Genomic DNA, 8206 nt, shown 5'->3' on the forward strand with positions numbered 1-8206 from the left:
TTTGGACTGGGGTACCTGCTCTGGAGTCAAAGAGAAGTGGGCAGGTTAAAAAAATATATGTTGAAATTTCCTAAGGGAGAAGACAAACTAGCAAAGGGGACTGAGAAGCAACCAGAAAAATAAAAGAAGATCAGGAAACCAGAATCAGGGAAAGCACGTTTTTCTGGAGAGAAAGAGTGGTCAAGCAGGTTGGTCCCTACCAAACAGTATATCTTGGAATTAGCAAAATACAAGTCACCGGAGACTTTGTGAGGGCAATGGGGCCAAGTGCTGAGCGAGGAGGTGGGGAGATGGGAAAAGTGAAGCATTGACGTAGGTGCCGAAATGTTTATTGGAAAACAAGAAGACGAAGATGAAGGGGGGAGATGTTTAAATTTGAACTTGTATGTAGGAATAATTCTGAAAAGAAAATAGGAGAGGTGGTGATATAAGGTTTGTCTGAAGTAAGAGGTGATGGGACTCTGAGTGCAGTGCGGGGGGTGGGGGTACTGTCCTCAGTAGGAGGCATACTCCCTTGACATCAGTGGGGGGCAAAGAGGAGAGATGGACAAACTCAGGGGGATTTATAGATCTACTGGCAAGAGCTCAAGGGAACTCCTTTCTCATTCCTTGTGGTTTCTCCGAAGTAAAAGGGTAATTATGTTTGGTGTGTGCCATGTTTGTAGAGCACGTGCATATGTGCACATGTGGGCTCTCAGAACAGAGGAGGCTGGAAGAGAAGGTTTGAAGAATCACAGCACACAGCAGGGAAGCAAACCAACCAGAGAACTGAAGACCTAGGAAAAGCAGACTGAGTCCAAGTCAAGTTCAACTGAGTTCCAAATGTGGACCAATGACCAGGCGAGGGGACAGTCACTTCTAAAGCCATGACAGAATAACAACCAGGACTTCGGGTGGGCCACGAAGGCCCCATGGGAAGCTGGACAAGCCTAATCGTAAAAATGGTAGTGAGGGCCCGCCCGCATATGCTGGGCACTCTGAGGACCAGACATGCTGTAACTCACCGAAGCCCAATAACAACGCTACGGGCCGTACACTGCTCTTTCCCTGTGAGAGCCGAGGAAACAAAGGCTTGTACACATTGCCCAAGGTCAGCCAGCTTGCAGGTAGAAGCAGAATTCAAACCCACTTTACTCTGCAGCATCCATGAGGTTCCAGGCCAGCAAGAAGCCCATGGGACACCGGAGATTCACTTAATATTTCTGCTATTAATTAATTTCAAATAAAATCAAGACCTCTCCCCAAACTCCCTAACCCTTTCCTGTTTTACTTTTCTCCATAGTACTTATCAGTCTCCATTATATGCTCACCGCTCACTTACTCACTTTGCTTGGGATCTGACTTCTGCCGTGCTTTCCACTTTAGCCACTGGTGTCAAGCTACACCCTTCCTCTCTGGACATTTTTCATTCATGGTGTCTGCGTCCCTCCTACCAACTGAAGATAAGCTATTAGCAGCTGTGACATCAGGAACCTGAAATGGTGAAATTATCTCTGGATACACATTATGATGTCATGAGGGTCTTATTCCTTGCAAAACAAAACAAAACAAACAAATTGGGGCTGTTCTTATGAAACACTAGTATTTGCATCCCAGCTCTAGTACTTACTGTCATCTCTGGACATTGGCTTCCCCACCTGTAAAATGGGCATAATAATCCCTTCTTATGAGCCTGTTGCCGGGTTAATGTGATGTTATACCAAGTCCCTGGGGCATGGAGGGTGCTTAAAAATAATAACGTTTTTCCAGCCCTTCCCTTACTCACTCTTTGGTCTGCTGTTGCCAAATCCCCAAATAATGTGACCAGGGACTCTTCACTCATTTCTTTTTTTACTGCCCTAGAACAAAGGGAACATAATCAAGAGTGGGAACATTATTTGATATCTGCTTCAAAAGCAGGCTGCGTTTGATGTATGAGGCTGATGTGTGATCCTCGATCTATTAGATATTAGTATTAGACTGCCGGCTTTGTGCTGTTTGTATTGGTAACATGACCCTGACCGGATCCCCAGCTGTGAGTATTAAAATGTGGGCTTTCAGTGATTGTTGGGCTTTTTTCCCTCCTACTGCCAGGATGAGGTTGAATAAGCAGTCAACGTAACAGCCTTCAGCTGAGTGCGTTGACCTCTTAAAATTCAAATATCGGGGTGTAGGGAAATCTTTGTATCTCGCGTTGCCTCCCCACCCCCAGACTACCATAAGGCACTCCTTGGATTCTGCTGCTTAGGCTGTGTTCACCATCCTCACCCGGGCCCTGCCTGTCTGGAAACTCACAGACCCTGCTGGTTGCTGAAGGAAGGAAGCCAGGCAGGAAGAAGATTGGAGAGATTTGCAGAAGAGAAAGTGGGGCAGGTTGTGGCTCCCAGACGTGGCCAGGAGAAGAAGAGAAGGAGGAGGAGGAGGAATGGAGGAGGGCGGAATGAGGAGGTGGAGGAGGAAGAGGACAAAGAGAAAAAGAAGCGGGGGAAGGAGGGACAAGAAGATGGAGAACGGACTGAGCATTTGATCCATATCACGCTCTTCTCAACCCGCTTAATTTCGTTTTCTTTCTCAACAATCCTACAAAGTAGGTCCTTGAGTACCTTAAGGACGGGTCTCCCTTCTGTCACTCCTGCCTGTCCTTTCTTGAAGCCATTCTGGGCATCAAATATCGTTTTCCACTCCGTAGACTAAAACACAACCTTGGCAGCGGGCCATCCAAGGTTCTACAGGAACGGTTCCCCATGGGTGAGGGCACCATGTAGCACCAGCCAAACCCAGATTCTTTTGAGAATAAAAGCAAGGGCTGTTTGCAATAATGCTGGGAACACAGATGAAAACCCAGCCTGCCGTGGGTAATGCAGACGCACGAGCCCCCTCCATGTCCAGCCTGTGCTGTCCACCTTGCTGAGCCACTGTGTCCTACCGTGCTATGTCGCCTATAAGGCAGACTGACCAGACCCTACCTTCCTCACTCCAATCTCTAAAACTCCTTCTTCAGCCCCTCTTCAGAAACAACGGCTTCTGTGAAGTTCATGTCGAGTTCTTCAAAGCCAGCTTGCAGAGTGGTGAGAGGCCAGATGATGACTGACCTATGATGACTCCAGGGGTTCAGATCCCAGCTCCACCACCAACATGCTGCACGTGCTTGGGGAACTCACTCACGTTCTCTATGTCTTGGCTCCCTTTTTTTTCTAATGTTGAGATAATAGAGCCTTCTTCATGGGGTAGCTTTGAGGACTGAGCGAGTTCACAAGTGCATGGGTTTCGGGGGGATCGTGGGTTGCTCAGTGACGTGGGGCACAGAAGTGCCTGTGTTCACCCATGTACACACGCCTGAGTCCACCTGTAAGGCACACATTTTCTCCTTTGAGGACAAAAAGAAATTGCCAAGTGGAATGTTAAATGTCAGAGGATTCATAGATCCTTTTGTCAATAATAACCCCCAGTTTTTATTATGGTGATTTTGACATCATCTTAATCAATCCAACATGTTAAAATTTCTAAGATCCCTCTAGGACTCAAGTAATTCTAGAAGTTATCCCATATAGGCTTCTTGCCGGCAGCAGTGTGGGATGGTCTCAAAATGCCTTTTATAAATAAGCAGAGTAGGTTCCCATCCATGTGATGCTATTTCGGAGTTCAGTAACATTTATTTTACCTAAGACCTGCCTTATTAAAGTGCTAATGCTCCTGAGGTAAGTAACTGATCTTTTCTATCTTCAGTTATTTTTACCTTAGTGTGAATGCATTTCCAATCCTATTTGAGTGAAGGCATGGGAGAAGATACCGGATATTCCTAAGGGGTGGAAGCAGGGACTTGGAAGGGTAAGAAAGAGTGTGGAAAGGCAAGACTTCAGATGACAAAGATGAATTCTGTCCACATCACACTTTCACCTGGAGCAAAACACGCTTGCAGGGCTTATAATGCTAAATAGCTTCTGAGTCTAGCCAAAAGTGGCCAGACAGCCCCTCCAGCCCCCCCACCAATGCCCTCAAACACACACACATACACACGTACTTGACTCAATTCAAGTCCTCTGCCTCCCTCAAGCCCGGGTTCATGGGGACTTTTGCTATTGTTGTTGTTAGTCTCTGGCTGTCATTTTGAAGCTTTTTCCCCCCACAGATTTTAATTGAATGTTCCAGAGGGGAGGTATTTCCAGCATTTAGTTTTGAACTTTTGCCTCACATTGTGACCAATTAAAATATGACTAACAACAGAACACACTTTCTTTTTCTTCAAGCATCACCCCCAACAGAGACAATGGGACTTGAACACCATATTATTATTTTCCATGCTGTTTGACTTAAATCAGGGAAAAGTTTTGTTTTGTTTTGTTTTGTTTTTGGAAAGTTCTTTGAAAACTTTTTGACAATCTCATTTGGTCTTTTCTTCCCCTGTTCTATGTATATATTGGGCGGAATTCTTTATAGTCTGCTTTCTTTACAATTTTCATGTCAAACCTCCTTCTATAATACAGAGCAGTGGTCCCTGCTACGTGACTGAAAGTCAAGCCATGGTGGATGGCTTTCAAGATGATACTAATACACAGATAGAGGGTGCAAATCCATCTGAGCCCAGCCTGGCCAGCAGCCCTCCACTTCTGTCCCCCTGTGGCCTCTTTTCCCTTTCTCCACGTCTTTGGCACACCCCTCAGGTTCCCAGCCACCTCTCAGGGAAAGGTATTCTATTGAGCAAAAAAAAGAGAACACATCGTTGATGAAGGGCCCAAGGCTGCTCTCTCCACATCTGAAGTGTATCTATAATGGCACTCTTGCTTCCCTCTGACCCTCAACTTCAAGAATTCCTCTTCTTCTTACGCAGCTGATCCCTTTCCTTTCTGCCCACCTTTGGCTCTTGGCTAAAAAAGTATTTTCCCTTCTGTCTCGTGCATTTTTATTCTCCCTCTTCACCATCTCTCAAACTGAAAACATATGCACGGTTTCTCCCTCATTCTAACAAACCTCCCCATAAACTCCTCCCCCTACCCCATCACCTTGTCTTTCTCTCCCACCACCAGGCTGCTGGACAGAAGAGCCCATGTCCCTCACTATGACCACCTCAACTTCACCAGCCCCCTGATATTCAGATCCCACCATATTAGATTCTATTGGCATTGTGATCCACGGGCTCCGACAAAAGTCAGGAGAGGACCTGGTACTTAGTAAATTGCCCTTGGATTCAGGCCAGGACTTTGGTAATAGGGATAATGTAGTAAATGAAAACAAAAAGTGAAGCTGAAAACTCAACTGCCCTCCCTCTTTTCCAGATAGAACCAAGGAGGTTACGGAAAAAAAGAAAAAGAAGCTTCCGGCCATGCCAGAAACCCTTACGAGAAAACAAAGGAATTTCACAGAGTCGAAGAGCAAGCCTCTGAGAAAGATGTTTGCCCCAAAGATGCTTCGAAAGGCAAGGAGGAAGCTTATCTACGAAAAGCTAAGGATTACCACAGGGAATATAGGCAGATATACAGAATGGAGCTTTGAACGGCGACGATGGCAAGAAAAGCTGGCAACTTCTACCTACCTGCAAGAGACCACAGCAGCATTTGTCGTCAGGATCCGAGCTATCAGTGGGATGAGCCCAAAGGTTCAGAATGTGGGTGTTGTAACTTCTTTGCCTTGACCAGATCCTCATTGGCACCTTTGTTAAGCTCAACAAGGCCTCAGTTGACATGCTAAGGATTGTGGAACCATACGTAGCATGAGGGGGACCCACACCTGAAGTTGGTGAATGAATTGATCTTCAAGTGTGGTTCTGGCAAAATCAACCATGAAGCAAATTGCCCTGTAAGAGAACACATTGATTGCCCCATCTCGTCATAAATATGGCGCCATCTGCATAGAGGGTCTGATTCACGAGGTCTATTCCGTTGGAAAACGTTTCAAAGAAGCAAACAACTTCTTGTGGCCCTTCAAAAGATCTCCTCCATGAGGGGGTATGAAGAAAAAGACCACTCATCTTGTAGAAGTGGAGATGCTGGCAACAGGGAAGACCAGATCAACAGGATTATTACAAGGATGAACTAAGGTACCTACTGTGATTATTTTTTGTAATTTCATCATTTGATAATGACTACTTTCATATTGAAAACAACAACAACAACAACAATTCAAGTGCTCTTTTTGGTCTGTTTCCTGAGCCAAAACTAGTCTGGGAATGAATGCCTAAACCCAGAGACGGCAATACTAGTACCCCTCAGCGGAAAGTGGGGATGTCCGTGTCCACACCAGTCCTTGACATTGAGCCCGTGGGAGATAGCGAGAGCAGGAGATGGAGACCTGGCATTGCTACAGGGAGCATGATTCCAGCTGGGAGATAATCAGGCAAAAGAGAAGCAACAGGACATCCTCCTGCTTGCTTCTCTGGGCCTCTGAGGCTCACGGGATTGTTTATGTGTGTGAAGGAAAAATGGAGGTGTCTACCTTTCTAGAGGTTCCTGCCCATTCTTCCCTGTCCTAGCACCTTCCTGCATGTTCTCCAGTCCGGCTACTTTCTTCAGTCAAGAGAGCAAGAGGAGTGTTCCTCAACAACATTACTTGCACATTTACCACCGGCAATCGCAGCTCTCTTCTGCTGGATAAAGTTTCTGACAAACTTTTTGAAGTTAATCCTTTCCCCAGGTCTGAAAAGAAGCCTCTTCTTTGTAATCAAGCAGGTAAGAGGATGAGACAATGACTCTTGCTCTCTGCCCCAGTCAGCTCCTGCCCTTCCCCCCATGTGCACATTCTCTAGGAAGGAACCTCGGAGCACTAGAGTTTCCAATTGGGGTCTTGGCCTCTGTGCCAAGTGCCAAGTGATGTCTTGGCAGTGCCCATTCTGATGCATCCTGGCGGGCGAGCTGAGGCCCCCAATTCATCTCACATGAACCGTGAAATAGCCAGCAGATGGCCAGCCATCAGATGTGTGGTCACTACTGACCCTGCCTAGATTTGAACCTGTGACCCCTAAGTAAAGAGTTTTATGTTGCAATAACAATGCCTGAAGGGTCTAGGTGCTCTCCAAATCCCTACCTTTTAAATTAGCACTTTGTAGTTAGTCACTGAGGAAGGAGAAGAAACGAAAGAAGGAATGAACTGAACACCTGCCATCCTTAAGGAAAGAAGGAAAACTGGGGGAGGGGAAACTAGCTCTTACAGCCTCGGTGGGGGAAGCTGTTGCTTTTTAAAGCAGGGCGCCATCTGAGAAGTGACTGCCTCTTACCATCACTCTGCAGGGCTATTGGAAACACCTGCATTGGCCTTCGCTCTGCTTCGTTGGTTGTCTTCATTTGCTTGCTTAAACAACTGGAGGTGTTTATACCTTTGTAACAAAATCACTTTCTTGAACAGGATCACAATAATGAAAGGAAATTCTCTTCTCCCCAAAACTCTCAGGAGCTTCAGCCCCCTCCTTCATTAATTCAGTCTACCCAGCTCCAAACTGGAGAATAAATATGATTGTGTCCATTTTGCAGATGGGAATGGTGGGAAGTTCAGAGGCTTAATGCAGTCTTTGTTACCCACGTGCTGAGAAATAGTCTTGGCCGTTGACAAAACACAGAATGAAAGTGATTCATTCACAGTGTCAGTTTGTTCTTCTGCAAATAAGGATTATAGGAAGTTTGTGGGATGCGTGAATTCATGCATATCCAAGTCCGTGCCCAGTGTGCAGATCTGCCAGGCAGCTGCTCTGCACACCTCAACCAATATTTTGCCACCGGTCATCTAAAACACGACATGAATGATGCCCCCTAGAGTTGCCCAATCAACAGCCATGCCAACCCCAGTGTGACTCACAATGCTTTCTCTGTAAGCATTAGCCTTCGTTGTTAGTTTGGAAGATCTTCTTCTGACTGCAGCAGGGTAGGTGGCCCAGAACAGCCCTCTCTCCAGGCATATGCCACACACAAAAAGAAATGTCAGTTTAAGGACATTGGGAAGTCACCAAGGCTGTGCGAAATCATGCTGTCGACATCCCAGAGAGGCAGGAAGACCATTGAAAGCTGCCGTCCCCCCTAGAACACTGGTTCTCGAAGCGCAGGCACGGAGGGAGCTATGGCACAGGGGACCTTGTTAGCGCTACAAATAATCAGGTTCAACCCCAGATCTGCTGAATCTGAAACTTTGAGGTGAGACTCGGAAATCTTCCATAGCAAAGCCTCTCATTGATTCTGGTGGTCTGAGTGCAGCTGAAAGACTGAGAAGCAGGGCAGGAATTTGGGGAGTCTCAAAGGCCTGGGGA

The 8206-nt window shown here is 46.4% G+C and overlaps 1 pseudogene; it reads left to right on the forward strand.

The window, feature by feature from the left end:
• Positions 1–352: 352 nt before the first annotated feature.
• Positions 353–6012, forward strand: LOC116572210 (annotated as a pseudogene).
• The last annotated feature ends 2194 nt before the right edge of the window (positions 6013–8206 follow it).

Source organism: Mustela erminea, chromosome 13 (genome assembly GCF_009829155.1).
Source record: "Mustela erminea isolate mMusErm1 chromosome 13, mMusErm1.Pri, whole genome shotgun sequence".
NCBI lineage: Eukaryota > Metazoa > Chordata > Mammalia > Carnivora > Mustelidae > Mustela > Mustela erminea.